Genomic DNA, 17430 nt, shown 5'->3' on the forward strand with positions numbered 1-17430 from the left:
ACATCGAAAGAACTATATTCCTAAGTATCCTTTCAGCCCTAAAACACAGCCATGCCATCAAACACTGTCCACATTGTATGGGGAACAAAACCCTAACCCTAGCTTCGGGTTTTGCTAGTTAGGGTTAGGGTTCAAATATTTCTCAAAGACACTTTTCTCAATATTCCACTCATTTGACTGGAAAATTTGCTTCTCTGAATCAAAATATGAGTCTGAAAAGACAATACAACACTGCCAAAACCAAAAGAGTGGGTGAGGAGTGGTCACATGAATTTTTGAAAGGTATTCTTTCATTGGAAATTTCCTGTTGAACAGAGTGCTGAATGAATGTACGTTTAGGCTTAAATAGCCTAAAAGTCCGAAACAAGTAATACATTTTGGCATTATCTGTTAATATGCCTGTGATTTCAAAGCCCATGGCAAGAGTTTAAAAGTTCAATCAGGTTCTTTCGAACTCTTGTTTGTTGGGCACTTCAGACACCATTCCTTATTGGGGCAAAGCACTGTATACAGCCATATAGGTCAGAAAAAAAATGTTTAGAAAACATCGAAAGAACTATATTCCTAAGTATCCTTTCAGCCCTAAAACACAGCCATGCCATCAAAAACTGTCCACATTGTATGGGAATAAAACCCTAACCCTAGCTTCGGGTTTTGCTAGTTAGGGTTAGGGTTCAAATATTTCTCAAAGACACTTTTCTCAATATTCCACTCATTTGACTGGAAAATTTGCTTCTCTGAATCAAAATATGAGTCTGAAAAGACAATACAACACTGCCAAAACCAAAAGAGTGGGTGAGGAGTGGTCACAAGAATTTTTGAAAGGTATTCTTTCATTGGAAATTTCCTGTTGAACAGAGTGCTGAATGAATGTACGTTTAGGCTTAAATGGCCTAAAAGTCCGAAACAAGTAATACATTTTGGCATTATCTGTTAATATGCCTGTGATTTCAAAGCCCATGGCAAGAGTTTAAAAGTTCAATCAGGTTCTTTCGAACTCTTGTTTGTTGGGCACTTCAGACACCATTCCTTATTGGGGCAAAGCACTGTACACAGCCATATAGGTCAGAAAAAAAATGTTTAGAAAACATCGAAAGAACTATATTCCTAAGTATACTTTCAGCCCTAAAACACAGCCATGCCATCAAAAACTGTCCACATTGTATGGGAATAAAACCCTAACCCTAGCTTCAGGTTTTGCTAGTTAGGGTTAGGGTTCAAATATTTCTCAAAGACACTTTTCTCAATATTCCACTCATTTGACTGGAAAATTTGCTTCTCTGAATCAAAATATGAGTCTGAAAAGACAATACAACACTGCCAAAACCAAAAGAGTGGGTGAGGAGTGGTCACATGAATTTTTGAAAGGTATTCTTTCATTGGAAATTTCGTGTTGAACAGAGTGCTGAATGAATGTACGTTTAGGCTTAAATGGCCTAAAAGTCCGAAACAAGTAATACATTTTGGCATTATCTGTTAATATGCCTGTGATTTCAAAGCCCATGGCAAGAGTTTAAAAGTTCAATCAGGTTCTTTCGAACTCTTGTTTGTTGGGCACTTCAGACACCATTCCTTATTGGGGCAAAGCACTGTATACAGCCATATAGGTCAGAAAAAAAATGTTTAGAAAACATCGAAAGAACTATATTCCTAAGTATCCTTTCAGCCCTAAAACACAGCCATGCCATCAAACACTGTCCACATTGTATGGGGAACAAAACCCTAACCCTAGCTTCGGGTTTTGCTAGTTAGGGTTAGGGTTCAAATATTTCTCAAAGACACTTTTCTCAATATTCCACTCATTTGACTGGAAAATTTGCTTCTCTGAATCAAAATATGAGTCTGAAAAGACAATACAACACTGCCAAAACCAAAAGAGTGGGTGAGGAGTGGTCACATGAATTTTTGAAAGGTATTCTTTCATTGGAAATTTCCTGTTGAACAGAGTGCTGAATGAATGTACGTTTAGGCTTAAATAGCCTAAAAGTCCGAAACAAGTAATACATTTTGGCATTATCTGTTAATATGCCTGTGATTTCAAAGCCCATGGCAAGAGTTTAAAAGTTCAATCAGGTTCTTTCGAACTCTTGTTTGTTGGGCACTTCAGACACCATTCCTTATTGGGGCAAAGCACTGTATACAGCCATATAGGTCAGAAAAAAAATGTTTAGAAAACATCGAAAGAACTATATTCCTAAGTATCCTTTCAGCCCTAAAACACAGCCATGCCATCAAAAACTGTCCACATTGTATGGGAATAAAACCCTAACCCTAGCTTCGGGTTTTGCTAGTTAGGGTTAGGGTTCAAATATTTCTCAAAGACACTTTTCTCAATATTCCACTCATTTGACTGGAAAATTTGCTTCTCTGAATCAAAATATGAGTCTGAAAAGACAATACAACACTGCCAAAACCAAAAGAGTGGGTGAGGAGTGGTCACAAGAATTTTTGAAAGGTATTCTTTCATTGGAAATTTCCTGTTGAACAGAGTGCTGAATGAATGTACGTTTAGGCTTAAATGGCCTAAAAGTCCGAAACAAGTAATACATTTTGGCATTATCTGTTAATATGCCTGTGATTTCAAAGCCCATGGCAAGAGTTTAAAAGTTCAATCAGGTTCTTTCGAACTCTTGTTTGTTGGGCACTTCAGACACCATTCCTTATTGGGGCAAAGCACTGTACACAGCCATATAGGTCAGAAAAAAAATGTTTAGAAAACATCGAAAGAACTATATTCCTAAGTATACTTTCAGCCCTAAAACACAGCCATGCCATCAAAAACTGTCCACATTGTATGGGAATAAAACCCTAACCCTAGCTTCAGGTTTTGCTAGTTAGGGTTAGGGTTCAAATATTTCTCAAAGACACTTTTCTCAATATTCCACTCATTTGACTGGAAAATTTGCTTCTCTGAATCAAAATATGAGTCTGAAAAGACAATACAACACTGCCAAAACCAAAAGAGTGGGTGAGGAGTGGTCACATGAATTTTTGAAAGGTATTCTTTCATTGGAAATTTCGTGTTGAACAGAGTGCTGAATGAATGTACGTTTAGGCTTAAATGGCCTAAAAGTCCGAAACAAGTAATACATTTTGGCATTATCTGTTAATATGCCTGTGATTTCAAAGCCCATGGCAAGAGTTTAAAAGTTCAATCAGGTTCTTTCGAACTCTTGTTTGTTGGGCACTTCAGACACCATTCCTTATTGGGGCAAAGCACTGTATACAGCCATATAGGTCAGAAAAAAAATGTTTAGAAAACATCGAAAGAACTATATTCCTAAGTATCCTTTCAGCCCTAAAACACAGCCATGCCATCAAACACTGTCCACATTGTATGGGGAACAAAACCCTAACCCTAGCTTCGGGTTTTGCTAGTTAGGGTTAGGGTTCAAATATTTCTCAAAGACACTTTTCTCAATATTCCACTCATTTGACTGGAAAATTTGCTTCTCTGAATCAAAATATGAGTCTGAAAAGACAATACAACACTGCCAAAACCAAAAGAGTGGGTGAGGAGTGGTCACATGAATTTTTGAAAGGTATTCTTTCATTGGAAATTTCCTGTTGAACAGAGTGCTGAATGAATGTACGTTTAGGCTTAAATAGCCTAAAAGTCCGAAACAAGTAATACATTTTGGCATTATCTGTTAATATGCCTGTGATTTCAAAGCCCATGGCAAGAGTTTAAAAGTTCAATCAGGTTCTTTCGAACTCTTGTTTGTTGGGCACTTCAGACACCATTCCTTATTGGGGCAAAGCACTGTATACAGCCATATAGGTCAGAAAAAAAATGTTTAGAAAACATCGAAAGAACTATATTCCTAAGTATCCTTTCAGCCCTAAAACACAGCCATGCCATCAAAAACTGTCCACATTGTATGGGAATAAAACCCTAACCCTAGCTTCGGGTTTTGCTAGTTAGGGTTAGGGTTCAAATATTTCTCAAAGACACTTTTCTCAATATTCCACTCATTTGACTGGAAAATTTGCTTCTCTGAATCAAAATATGAGTCTGAAAAGACAATACAACACTGCCAAAACCAAAAGAGTGGGTGAGGAGTGGTCACAAGAATTTTTGAAAGGTATTCTTTCATTGGAAATTTCCTGTTGAACAGAGTGCTGAATGAATGTACGTTTAGGCTTAAATGGCCTAAAAGTCCGAAACAAGTAATACATTTTGGCATTATCTGTTAATATGCCTGTGATTTCAAAGCCCATGGCAAGAGTTTAAAAGTTCAATCAGGTTCTTTCGAACTCTTGTTTGTTGGGCACTTCAGACACCATTCCTTATTGGGGCAAAGCACTGTACACAGCCATATAGGTCAGAAAAAAAATGTTTAGAAAACATCGAAAGAACTATATTCCTAAGTATACTTTCAGCCCTAAAACACAGCCATGCCATCAAAAACTGTCCACATTGTATGGGAATAAAACCCTAACCCTAGCTTCAGGTTTTGCTAGTTAGGGTTAGGGTTCAAATATTTCTCAAAGACACTTTTCTCAATATTCCACTCATTTGACTGGAAAATTTGCTTCTCTGAATCAAAATATGAGTCTGAAAAGACAATACAACACTGCCAAAACCAAAAGAGTGGGTGAGGAGTGGTCACATGAATTTTTGAAAGGTATTCTTTCATTGGAAATTTCGTGTTGAACAGAGTGCTGAATGAATGTACGTTTAGGCTTAAATGGCCTAAAAGTCCGAAACAAGTAATACATTTTGGCATTATCTGTTAATATGCCTGTGATTTCAAAGCCCATGGCAAGAGTTTAAAAGTTCAATCAGGTTCTTTCGAACTCTTGTTTGTTGGGCACTTCAGACACCATTCCTTATTGGGGCAAAGCACTGTATACAGCCATATAGGTCAGAAAAAAAATGTTTAGAAAACATCGAAAGAACTATATTCCTAAGTATCCTTTCAGCCCTAAAACACAGCCATGCCATCAAACACTGTCCACATTGTATGGGGAACAAAACCCTAACCCTAGCTTCGGGTTTTGCTAGTTAGGGTTAGGGTTCAAATATTTCTCAAAGACACTTTTCTCAATATTCCACTCATTTGACTGGAAAATTTGCTTCTCTGAATCAAAATATGAGTCTGAAAAGACAATACAACACTGCCAAAACCAAAAGAGTGGGTGAGGAGTGGTCACATGAATTTTTGAAAGGTATTCTTTCATTGGAAATTTCCTGTTGAACAGAGTGCTGAATGAATGTACGTTTAGGCTTAAATAGCCTAAAAGTCCGAAACAAGTAATACATTTTGGCATTATCTGTTAATATGCCTGTGATTTCAAAGCCCATGGCAAGAGTTTAAAAGTTCAATCAGGTTCTTTCGAACTCTTGTTTGTTGGGCACTTCAGACACCATTCCTTATTGGGGCAAAGCACTGTATACAGCCATATAGGTCAGAAAAAAAATGTTTAGAAAACATCGAAAGAACTATATTCCTAAGTATCCTTTCAGCCCTAAAACACAGCCATGCCATCAAAAACTGTCCACATTGTATGGGAATAAAACCCTAACCCTAGCTTCGGGTTTTGCTAGTTAGGGTTAGGGTTCAAATATTTCTCAAAGACACTTTTCTCAATATTCCACTCATTTGACTGGAAAATTTGCTTCTCTGAATCAAAATATGAGTCTGAAAAGACAATACAACACTGCCAAAACCAAAAGAGTGGGTGAGGAGTGGTCACAAGAATTTTTGAAAGGTATTCTTTCATTGGAAATTTCCTGTTGAACAGAGTGCTGAATGAATGTACGTTTAGGCTTAAATGGCCTAAAAGTCCGAAACAAGTAATACATTTTGGCATTATCTGTTAATATGCCTGTGATTTCAAAGCCCATGGCAAGAGTTTAAAAGTTCAATCAGGTTCTTTCGAACTCTTGTTTGTTGGGCACTTCAGACACCATTCCTTATTGGGGCAAAGCACTGTACACAGCCATATAGGTCAGAAAAAAAATGTTTAGAAAACATCGAAAGAACTATATTCCTAAGTATACTTTCAGCCCTAAAACACAGCCATGCCATCAAAAACTGTCCACATTGTATGGGAATAAAACCCTAACCCTAGCTTCAGGTTTTGCTAGTTAGGGTTAGGGTTCAAATATTTCTCAAAGACACTTTTCTCAATATTCCACTCATTTGACTGGAAAATTTGCTTCTCTGAATCAAAATATGAGTCTGAAAAGACAATACAACACTGCCAAAACCAAAAGAGTGGGTGAGGAGTGGTCACATGAATTTTTGAAAGGTATTCTTTCATTGGAAATTTCGTGTTGAACAGAGTGCTGAATGAATGTACGTTTAGGCTTAAATGGCCTAAAAGTCCGAAACAAGTAATACATTTTGGCATTATCTGTTAATATGCCTGTGATTTCAAAGCCCATGGCAAGAGTTTAAAAGTTCAATCAGGTTCTTTCGAACTCTTGTTTGTTGGGCACTTCAGACACCATTCCTTATTGGGGCAAAGCACTGTATACAGCCATATAGGTCAGAAAAAAAATGTTTAGAAAACATCGAAAGAACTATATTCCTAAGTATACTTTCAGCCCTAAAACACAGCCATGCCATCAAAAACTGTCCACATTGTATGGGAATAAAACCCTAACCCTAGCTTCGGGTTTTGCTAGTTAGGGTTAGGGTTCAAATATTTCTCAGAGACACTTTTCTCAATATTCCACTCATTTGACTGGAAAATTTGCTTCTCTGAATCAAAATATGAGTCTGAAAAGACAATACAACACTGCCAAAACCAAAACAGTGGGTGAGGAGTGGTCACATGAATTTTTGAAAGGTATTCTTTCATTGGAAATTTCGTGTTGAACGGAGTGCTGAATGAATGTACGTTTAGGCTTTAGTGGCCTAAAAGTCCGAAACAACTAATACATTTTGGCATTATCTGTTAATATGCCTGTGATTTCAAAGCCCATGGCAAGAGTGTAAAAGTTCAATCAGGTTCTTACATACTCTTGCTTGTTGGGCACTTCAGACACCATCCCTTTTTGGAGCAAAGCACTGTATACAGCCATATAGGTCAGAAAAAAAAGTTTAGAAAACTTCAAAAGAACTATATTCCTAAGTATCCTTTCAGCCCTAAAACACAGCCATGCCATCAAAAACTGTCCACATTGTATGGGAATAAAACCCTAACCCTAGCTTCGGGTTTTGCTAGTTAGGGTTAGGGTTCAAATATTTCTCAAAGACACTTTTCTCAATATTCCACTCATTTGACTGGAAAATTTGCTTCTCTGAATCAAAATATGAGTCTGAAAAGACAATACAACACTGCCAAAACCAAAAGAGTGGGTGAGGAGTGGTCACATGAATTTTTGAAAGGTATTCTTTCATTGGAAATTTCGTGTTGAACAGAGTGCTGAATGAATGTACGTTTAGGCTTAAATGGCCTAAAAGTCCGAAACAAGTAATACATTTTGGCATTATCTGTTAATATGCCTGTGATTTCAAAGCCCATGGCAAGAGTGTAAAAGTTCAATCAGGTTCTTACATACTCTTGCTTGTTGGGCACTTCAGACACCATCCCTTTTTGGAGCAAAGCACTGTATACAGCCATATAGGTCAGAAAAAAAGTTTAGAAAACTTCAAAAGAACTATATTCCTAAGTATCCTTTCAGCCCTAAAACACAGCCATGCCATCAAAAACTGTCCACATTGTATGGGAATAAAACCCTAACCCTAGCTTCGGGTTTTGCTAGTTAGGGTTAGGGTTCAAATATTTCTCAAAGACACTTTTCTCAATATTCCACTCATTTGACTGGAAAATTTGCTTCTCTGAATCAAAATATGAGTCTGAAAAGACAATACAACACTGCCAAAACCAAAAGAGTGGGTGAGGAGTGGTCACATGAATTTTTGAAAGGTATTCTTTCATTGGAAATTTCGTGTTGAACAGAGTGCTGAATGAATGTACGTTTAGGCTTAAATGGCCTAAAAGTCCGAAACAAGTAATACATTCTGGCATTATCTGTTAATATGCCTGTGATTTCAAAGCCCATGGCAAGAGTTTAAAAGTTCAATCAGGTTCTTTCGAACTCTTGTTTGTTGGGCACTTCAGACACCATTCCTTATTGGGGCAAAGCACTGTATACAGCCAGATAGGTCAGAAAAAAAATGTTTAGAAAACATCGAAAGAACTATATTCCTAAGTATACTTTCAGCCCTAAAACACAGCCATGCCATCAAAAACTGTCCACATTGTATGGGGAATAAAACCCTAACCCTAGCTTCGGGTTTTGCTAGTTAGGGTTAGAGTTCAAATATTTCTCAAAGACACTTTTCTCAATATTCCACTCATTTGACTGGAAAATTTGCTTCTCTGAATCAAAATATGAGTCTGAAAAGACAATACAACACTGCCAAAACCAAAAGAGTGGGTGAGGAGTGGTCACATGAATTTTTGAAAGGTATTCTTTCATTGGAAATTTCGTGTTGAACAGAGTGCTGAATGAATGTACGTTTAGGCTTAAATGGCCTAAAAGTCCGAAACAAGTAATACATTCCGGCATTATCTGTTAATATGCCTGTGATTTCAAAGCCCTTGGGCAAGAGTTTAAAAGTTCAATCAGGTTCTTTTGAACTCTTGTTTGTTGGGCACTTCAGACACCATTCCTTATTGGGGCAAAGCACTGTATACAGCCATATAGGTCAGAAAAAAAATGTTTAGAAAACATCGAAAGAACTATATTCCTAAGTATCCTTTCAGCCCTAAAACACAGCCATGCCATCAAACACTGTCCACATTGTATGGGGAACAAAACCCTAACCCTAGCTTCGGGTTTTGCTAGTTAGGGTTAGGGTTCAAATATTTCTCAAAGACACTTTTCTCAATATTCCACTCATTTGACTGGAAAATTTGCTTCTCTGAATCAAAATATGAGTCTGAAAAGACAATACAACACTGCCAAAACCAAAAGAGTGGGTGAGGAGTGGTCACATGAATTTTTGAAAGGTATTCTTTCATTGGAAATTTCGTGTTGAACAGAGTGCTGAATGAATGTACGTTTAGGCTTAAATGGCCTAAAAGTCCGAAACAAGTAATACATTCTGGCATTATCTGTTAATATGCCTGTGATTTCAAAGCCCATGGCAAGAGTTTAAAAGTTCAATCAGGTTCTTTCGAACTCTTGTTTGTTGGGCACTTCAGACACCATTCCTTATTGGGGCAAAGCACTGTATACAGCCAGATAGGTCAGAAAAAAAATGTTTAGAAAACATCGAAAGAACTATATTCCTAAGTATACTTTCAGCCCTAAAACACAGCCATGCCATCAAAAACTGTCCACATTGTATGGGGAATAAAACCCTAACCCTAGCTTCGGGTTTTGCTAGTTAGGGTTAGGGTTCAAATATTTCTCAAAGACACTTTTCTCAATATTCCACTCATTTGACTGGAAAATTTGCTTCTCTGAATCAAAATATGAGTCTGAAAAGACAATACAACACTGCCAAAACCAAAAGAGTGGGTGAGGAGTGGTCACATGAATTTTTGAAAGGTATTCTTTCATTGGAAATTTCGTGTTGAACAGAGTGCTGAATGAATGTACGTTTAGGCTTAAATGGCCTAAAAGTCCGAAACAAGTAATACATTCCGGCATTATCTGTTAATATGCCTGTGATTTCAAAGCCCTTGGGCAAGAGTTTAAAAGTTCAATCAGGTTCTTTTGAACTCTTGTTTGTTGGGCACTTCAGACACCATTCCTTATTGGGGCAAAGCACTGTATACAGCCAGATAGGTCAGAAAAAAAATGTTTAGAAAACATCGAAAGAACTATATTCCTAAGTATACTTTCAGCCCTAAAACACAGCCATGCCATCAAAAACTGTCCACATTGTATGGGGAATAAAACCCTAACCCTAGCTTCGGGTTTTGCTAGTTAGGGTTAGGGTTCAAATATTTCTCAAAGACACTTTTCTCAATATTCCACTCATTTGACTGGAAAATTTGCTTCTCTGAATCAAAATATGAGTCTGAAAAGACAATACAACACTGCCAAAACCAAAAGAGTGGGTGAGGAGTGGTCACATGAATTTTTGAAAGGTATTCTTTCATTGGAAATTTCGTGTTGAACAGAGTGCTGAATGAATGTACGTTTAGGCTTAAATGGCCTAAAAGTCCGAAACAAGTAATACATTCCGGCATTATCTGTTAATATGCCTGTGATTTCAAAGCCCTTGGGCAAGAGTTTAAAAGTTCAATCAGGTTCTTTTGAACTCTAGTTTGTTGGGCACTTCAGACACCATTCCTTATTGGGGCAAAGCACTGTATACAGCCATATAGGTCAGAAAAAAAATGTTTAGAAAACATCGAAAGAACTATATTCCTAAGTATCCTTTCAGCCCTAAAACACAGCCATGCCATCAAACACTGTCCACATTGTATGGGGAACAAAACCCTAACCCTAGCTTCGGGTTTTGCTAGTTAGGGTTAGGGTTCAAATATTTCTCAAATACACTTTTCTCAATATTCCACTCATTTGACTGGAAAATTTGCTTCTCTGAATCAAAATATGAGTCTGAAAAGACAATACAACACTGCCAAAACCAAAAGAGTGGGTGAGGAGTGGTCACATGAATTTTTGAAAGGTATTCTTTCATTGGAAATTTCCTGTTGAACAGAGTGCTGAATGAATGTACGTTTAGGCTTAAATAGCCTAAAAGTCCGAAACAAGTAATACATTTTGGCATTATCTGTTAATATGCCTGTGATTTCAAAGCCCATGGCAAGAGTTTAAAAGTTCAATCAGGTTCTTTCGAACTCTTGTTTGTTGGGCACTTCAGACACCATTCCTTATTGGGGCAAAGCACTGTATACAGCCATATAGGTCAGAAAAAAAATGTTTAGAAAACATCGAAAGAACTATATTCCTAAGTATCCTTTCAGCCCTAAAACACAGCCATGCCATCAAAAACTGTCCACATTGTATGGGAATAAAACCCTAACCCTAGCTTCGGGTTTTGCTAGTTAGGGTTAGGGTTCAAATATTTCTCAAAGACACTTTTCTCAATATTCCACTCATTTGACTGGAAAATTTGCTTCTCTGAATCAAAATATGAGTCTGAAAAGACAATACAACACTGCCAAAACCAAAAGAGTGGGTGAGGAGTGGTCACAAGAATTTTTGAAAGGTATTCTTTCATTGGAAATTTCCTGTTGAACAGAGTGCTGAATGAATGTACGTTTAGGCTTAAATGGCCTAAAAGTCCGAAACAAGTAATACATTTTGGCATTATCTGTTAATATGCCTGTGAGTTCAAAGCCCATGGCAAGAGTTTAAAAGTTCAATCAGGTTCTTTCGAACTCTTGTTTGTTGGGCACTTCAGACACCATTCCTTATTGGGGCAAAGCACTGTATACAGCCATATAGGTCAGAAAAAAAATGTTTAGAAAACATCGAAAGAACTATATTCCTAAGTATACTTTCAGCCCTAAAACACAGCCATGCCATCAAAAACTGTCCACATTGTATGGGAATAAAACCCTAACCCTAGCTTCGGGTTTTGCTAGTTAGGGTTAGGGTTCAAATATTTCTCAAAGACACTTTTCTCAATATTCCACTCATTTGACTGGAAAATTTGCTTCTCTGAATCAAAATATGAGTCTGAAAAGACAATACAACACTGCCAAAACCAAAAGAGTGGGTGAGGAGTGGTCACATGAATTTTTGAAAGGTATTCTTTCATTGGAAATTTCGTGTTGAACAGAGTGCTGAATGAATGTACGTTTAGGCTTAAATGGCCTAAAAGTCCGAAACAAGTAATACATTCTGGCATTATCTGTTAATATGCCTGTGATTTCAAAGCCCATGGCAAGAGTTTAAAAGTTCAATCAGGTTCTTTCGAACTCTTGTTTGTTGGGTACTTCAGACACCATTCCTTATTGGGGCAAAGCACTGTATACAGCCAGATAGGTCAGAAAAAAAATGTTTAGAAAACATCGAAAGAACTATATTCCTAAGTATACTTTCAGCCCTAAAACACAGCCATGCCATCAAAAACTGTCCACATTGTATGGGGAATAAAACCCTAACCCTAGCTTCGGGTTTTGCTAGTTAGGGTTAGGGTTCAAATATTTCTCAAAGACACTTTTCTCAATATTCCACTCATTTGACTGGAAAATTTGCTTCTCTGAATCAAAATATGAGTCTGAAAAGACAATACAACACTGCCAAAACCAAAAGAGTGGGTGAGGAGTGGTCACATGAATTTTTGAAAGGTATTCTTTCATTGGAAATTTCGTGTTGAACAGAGTGCTGAATGAATGTACGTTTAGGCTTAAATGGCCTAAAAGTCCGAAACAAGTAATACATTCCGGCATTATCTGTTAATATGCCTGTGATTTCAAAGCCCTTGGGCAAGAGTTTAAAAGTTCAATCAGGTTCTTTTGAACTCTTGTTTGTTGGGCACTTCAGACACCATTCCTTATTGGGGCAAAGCACTGTATACAGCCATATAGGTCAGAAAAAAAATGTTTAGAAAACATCGAAAGAACTATATTCCTAAGTATCCTTTCAGCCCTAAAACACAGCCATGCCATCAAAAACTGTCCACATTGTATGGGAATAAAACCCTAACCCTAGCTTCGGGTTTTGCTAGTTAGGGTTAGGGTTCAAATATTTCTCAAAGACACTTTTCTCAATATTCCACTCATTTGACTGGAAAATTTGCTTCTCTGAATCAAAATATGAGTCTGAAAAGACAATACAACACTGCCAAAACCAAAACAGTGGGTGAGGAGTGGTCACATGAATTTTTGAAAGGTATTCTTTCATTGGAAATTTCGTGTTGAACGGAGTGCTGAATGAATGTACGTTTAGGCTTTAGTGGCCTAAAAGTCCGAAACAACTAATACATTTTGGCATTATCTGTTAATATGCCTGTGATTTCAAAGCCCATGGCAAGAGTGTAAAAGTTCAATCAGGTTCTTACATACTCTTGCTTGTTGGGCACTTCAGACACCATCCCTTTTTGGAGCAAAGCACTGTATACAGCCATATAGGTCAGAAAAAAAGTTTAGAAAACTTCAAAAGAACTATATTCCTAAGTATCCTTTCAGCCCTAAAACACAGCCATGCCATCAAAAACTGTCCACATTGTATGGGAATAAAACCCTAACCCTAGCTTCGGGTTTTGCTAGTTAGGGTTAGGGTTCAAATATTTCTCAAAGACACTTTTCTCAATATTCCACTCATTTGACTGGAAAATTTGCTTCTCTGAATCAAAATATGAGTCTGAAAAGACAATACAACACTGCCAAAACCAAAAGAGTGGGTGAGGAGTGGTCACATGAATTTTTGAAAGGTATTCTTTCATTGGAAATTTCGTGTTGAACAGAGTGCTGAATGAATGTACGTTTAGGCTTAAATGGCCTAAAAGTCCGAAACAAGTAATACATTCTGGCATTATCTGTTAATATGCCTGTGATTTCAAAGCCCATGGCAAGAGTTTAAAAGTTCAATCAGGTTCTTTCGAACTCTTGTTTGTTGGGCACTTCAGACACCATTCCTTATTGGGGCAAAGCACTGTATACAGCCAGATAGGTCAGAAAAAAAATGTTTAGAAAACATCGAAAGAACTATATTCCTAAGTATACTTTCAGCCCTAAAACACAGCCATGCCATCAAAAACTGTCCACATTGTATGGGGAATAAAACCCTAACCCTAGCTTCGGGTTTTGCTAGTTAGGGTTAGAGTTCAAATATTTCTCAAAGACACTTTTCTCAATATTCCACTCATTTGACTGGAAAATTTGCTTCTCTGAATCAAAATATGAGTCTGAAAAGACAATACAACACTGCCAAAACCAAAAGAGTGGGTGAGGAGTGGTCACATGAATTTTTGAAAGGTATTCTTTCATTGGAAATTTCGTGTTGAACAGAGTGCTGAATGAATGTACGTTTAGGCTTAAATGGCCTAAAAGTCCGAAACAAGTAATACATTCCGGCATTATCTGTTAATATGCCTGTGATTTCAAAGCCCTTGGGCAAGAGTTTAAAAGTTCAATCAGGTTCTTTTGAACTCTTGTTTGTTGGGCACTTCAGACACCATTCCTTATTGGGGCAAAGCACTGTATACAGCCATATAGGTCAGAAAAAAAATGTTTAGAAAACATCGAAAGAACTATATTCCTAAGTATCCTTTCAGCCCTAAAACACAGCCATGCCATCAAACACTGTCCACATTGTATGGGGAACAAAACCCTAACCCTAGCTTCGGGTTTTGCTAGTTAGGGTTAGGGTTCAAATATTTCTCAAAGACACTTTTCTCAATATTCCACTCATTTGACTGGAAAATTTGCTTCTCTGAATCAAAATATGAGTCTGAAAAGACAATACAACACTGCCAAAACCAAAAGAGTGGGTGAGGAGTGGTCACATGAATTTTTGAAAGGTATTCTTTCATTGGAAATTTCGTGTTGAACAGAGTGCTGAATGAATGTACGTTTAGGCTTAAATGGCCTAAAAGTCCGAAACAAGTAATACATTCTGGCATTATCTGTTAATATGCCTGTGATTTCAAAGCCCATGGCAAGAGTTTAAAAGTTCAATCAGGTTCTTTCGAACTCTTGTTTGTTGGGCACTTCAGACACCATTCCTTATTGGGGCAAAGCACTGTATACAGCCAGATAGGTCAGAAAAAAAATGTTTAGAAAACATCGAAAGAACTATATTCCTAAGTATACTTTCAGCCCTAAAACACAGCCATGCCATCAAAAACTGTCCACATTGTATGGGGAATAAAACCCTAACCCTAGCTTCGGGTTTTGCTAGTTAGGGTTAGGGTTCAAATATTTCTCAAAGACACTTTTCTCAATATTCCACTCATTTGACTGGAAAATTTGCTTCTCTGAATCAAAATATGAGTCTGAAAAGACAATACAACACTGCCAAAACCAAAAGAGTGGGTGAGGAGTGGTCACATGAATTTTTGAAAGGTATTCTTTCATTGGAAATTTCGTGTTGAACAGAGTGCTGAATGAATGTACGTTTAGGCTTAAATGGCCTAAAAGTCCGAAACAAGTAATACATTCTGGCATTATCTGTTAATATGCCTGTGATTTCAAAGCCCATGGCAAGAGTTTAAAAGTTCAATCAGGTTCTTTCGAACTCTTGTTTGTTGGGTACTTCAGACACCATTCCTTATTGGGGCAAAGCACTGTATACAGCCAGATAGGTCAGAAAAAAAATGTTTAGAAAACATCGAAAGAACTATATTCCTAAGTATACTTTCAGCCCTAAAACACAGCCATGCCATCAAAAACTGTCCACATTGTATGGGGAATAAAACCCTAACCCTAGCTTCGGGTTTTGCTAGTTAGGGTTAGAGTTCAAATATTTCTCAAAGACACTTTTCTCAATATTCCACTCATTTGACTGGAAAATTTGCTTCTCTGAATCAAAATATGAGTCTGAAAAGACAATACAACACTGCCAAAACCAAAAGAGTGGGTGAGGAGTGGTCACATGAATTTTTGAAAGGTATTCTTTCATTGGAAATTTCGTGTTGAACAGAGTGCTGAATGAATGTACGTTTAGGCTTAAATGGCCTAAAAGTCCGAAACAAGTAATACATTCCGGCATTATCTGTTAATATGCCTGTGATTTCAAAGCCCTTGGGCAAGAGTTTAAAAGTTCAATCAGGTTCTTTTGAACTCTTGTTTGTTGGGCACTTCAGACACCATTCCTTATTGGGGCAAAGCACTGTATACAGCCATATAGGTCAGAAAAAAAATGTTTAGAAAACATCGAAAGAACTATATTCCTAAGTATCCTTTCAGCCCTAAAACACAGCCATGCCATCAAACACTGTCCACATTGTATGGGGAACAAAACCCTAACCCTAGCTTCGGGTTTTGCTAGTTAGGGTTAGGGTTCAAATATTTCTCAAAGACACTTTTCTCAATATTCCACTCATTTGACTGGAAAATTTGCTTCTCTGAATCAAAATATGAGTCTGAAAAGACAATACAACACTGCCAAAACCAAAAGAGTGGGTGAGGAGTGGTCACATGAATTTTTGAAAGGTATTCTTTCATTGGAAATTTCGTGTTGAACAGAGTGCTGAATGAATGTACGTTTAGGCTTAAATGGCCTAAAAGTCCGAAACAAGTAATACATTCTGGCATTATCTGTTAATATGCCTGTGATTTCAAAGCCCATGGCAAGAGTTTAAAAGTTCAATCAGGTTCTTTCGAACTCTTGTTTGTTGGGCACTTCAGACACCATTCCTTATTGGGGCAAAGCACTGTATACAGCCAGATAGGTCAGAAAAAAAATGTTTAGAAAACATCGAAAGAACTATATTCCTAAGTATACTTTCAGCCCTAAAACACAGCCATGCCATCAAAAACTGTCCACATTGTATGGGGAATAAAACCCTAACCCTAGCTTCGGGTTTTGCTAGTTAGGGTTAGGGTTCAAATATTTCTCAAAGACACTTTTCTCAATATTCCACTCATTTGACTGGAAAATTTGCTTCTCTGAATCAAAATATGAGTCTGAAAAGACAATACAACACTGCCAAAACCAAAAGAGTGGGTGAGGAGTGGTCACATGAATTTTTGAAAGGTATTCTTTCATTGGAAATTTCGTGTTGAACAGAGTGCTGAATGAATGTACGTTTAGGCTTAAATGGCCTAAAAGTCCGAAACAAGTAATACATTCTGGCATTATCTGTTAATATGCCTGTGATTTCAAAGCCCATGGCAAGAGTTTAAAAGTTCAATCAGGTTCTTTCGAACTCTTGTTTGTTGGGTACTTCAGACACCATTCCTTATTGGGGCAAAGCACTGTATACAGCCAGATAGGTCAGAAAAAAAATGTTTAGAAAACATCGAAAGAACTATATTCCTAAGTATACTTTCAGCCCTAAAACACAGCCATGCCATCAAAAACTGTCCACATTGTATGGGGAATAAAACCCTAACCCTAGCTTCGGGTTTTGCTAGTTAGGGTTAGGGTTCAAATATTTCTCAAAGACACTTTTCTCAATATTCCACTCATTTGACTGGAAAATTTGCTTCTCTGAATCAAAATATGAGTCTGAAAAGACAATACAACACTGCCAAAACCAAAAGAGTGGGTGAGGAGTGGTCACATGAATTTTTGAAAGGTATTCTTTCATTGGAAATTTCGTGTTGAACAGAGTGCTGAATGAATGTACGTTTAGGCTTAAATGGCCTAAAAGTCCGAAACAAGTAATACATTCCGGCATTATCTGTTAATATGCCTGTGATTTCAAAGCCCTTGGGCAAGAGTTTAAAAGTTCAATCAGGTTCTTTTGAACTCTTGTTTGTTGGGCACTTCAGACACCATTCCTTATTGGGGCAAAGCACTGTATACAGCCATATAGGTCAGAAAAAAAATGTTTAGAAAACATCGAAAGAACTATATTCCTAAGTATCCTTTCA

Source organism: Lepisosteus oculatus, chromosome 2 (assembly GCF_040954835.1).
Source record: "Lepisosteus oculatus isolate fLepOcu1 chromosome 2, fLepOcu1.hap2, whole genome shotgun sequence".
In the NCBI taxonomy this organism is placed as follows: Eukaryota; Metazoa; Chordata; class Actinopteri; order Semionotiformes; family Lepisosteidae; genus Lepisosteus; species Lepisosteus oculatus.